This window comes from Austrofundulus limnaeus, unplaced genomic scaffold, assembly GCF_001266775.1.
Source record: "Austrofundulus limnaeus strain Quisiro unplaced genomic scaffold, Austrofundulus_limnaeus-1.0 Scaffold5, whole genome shotgun sequence".
Taxonomy (NCBI): domain Eukaryota; kingdom Metazoa; phylum Chordata; class Actinopteri; order Cyprinodontiformes; family Rivulidae; genus Austrofundulus; species Austrofundulus limnaeus.
In genome coordinates, this window is record NW_013952407.1 from 555,616 (window position 1) to 556,792 (window position 1,177).

Here is a 1,177-nt window from a genome sequence, read left to right on the forward strand (position 1 = left end):
AAGACTTTCTCCTGAATGACACCAACAAACAAACCACTTTCTATAATTTATAAGTCTATTTATGACCCATATGTTAAAAAATAGTAATCAGAGACCGTGTGTTTGTGTTTTAGATTATTTTTGAATAAACTGTACACTGGAGGTACAAAAAAAATCAAGTAATTAATTTTAAAATCCCAAATAATCCCAAAATCCAAATAATATAACGTTACAAGTCAAAGATGAAAGTTTATTTACTGAGTAGAAAAACACAAAGAACTATGAGTCTGTTATTTATAAACTTGTTCAAACAGTTTTTGATTACTGCTGAGATCTTGTCAGGTCTGAAACGATCAAACTGACACTAAGCTCCATGTTTTCAGTCCCTGACCGACTGACCGTGAGCCACCTGCTCAACTCCTCTCACTTCCCACATCCCCACCAGAGTCTAATCTAACCCCCCCAAACACCTCGGCCCTCCCACAGACCGTCTCCTGCACACCGAGTTCCTGCTCATCCATTATCACTCGCTGACAGGCTCCACTTCAGCACCCAGCAGGTAACGAGCTCCCATCTCTTCACTTCCTCACACGTCTCTGAGCTCTGCTCAYCAAGCCGAGCTGCACCGTGTGGARGAATTTTCTTTTTCACAAAATATATTGTTGTTTCCTGTTTGCTCTCTCAGCCTTGTTTTGCTCCARATTCAGTGGTCCTCTCTCATTCATCCATCTCACACTGAGGACCTGCTTGTGGCTCAAATTCACTCTCAAATCTTCACCTTACACATAAGACTGAAATATGTTTGACTGTTTTGTATCAGAAGATTTTTAAGTGTAAAACAGGAGTTCCACAGAGTTCTGTCATTGACACACTATTTATTTTCTTCAAATTCCAAAAGCAAAATTCAAAAATAGATTAAAATAAATAAAACCACTGTACTTTTACACTTAAGCTGGAGGCATGTCACTTCCAGGAAGCTTTCTCAACTGAAAATTTCAAATTTGAATTGACAAAGCTTCCTGGATTGGAAGCAAACTGTCTTCAGCTTCAGAATTGAAGTCCAGTTATTTTTTTTTCTTTTTTCTTTTTTTTTAAGTGATCATGACCTGGATGAATGAGAATCTTTACCGGCAAAACACAAAATTGGCTAAAAGTCAGCAACATTTACAGATTACAAAATTTTCTGGGGGAGCATACC

General features: G+C 38.0%; 1 protein-coding gene across 1 annotated transcript in view; it reads left to right on the forward strand.

Moving 5' to 3' along the window:
• The window catches only part of cilp (cartilage intermediate layer protein, nucleotide pyrophosphohydrolase), a 50,384-nt gene that overhangs the window by 22,097 nt on the left and 27,110 nt on the right, over positions 1-1,177 (forward strand). The window contains exon 2 of the mRNA XM_014026203.1: positions 363-538. The gene's annotated coding sequence lies outside the window, so the exon portion shown is untranslated. The remainder of the gene's footprint in view (positions 1-362; positions 539-1,177) is intronic.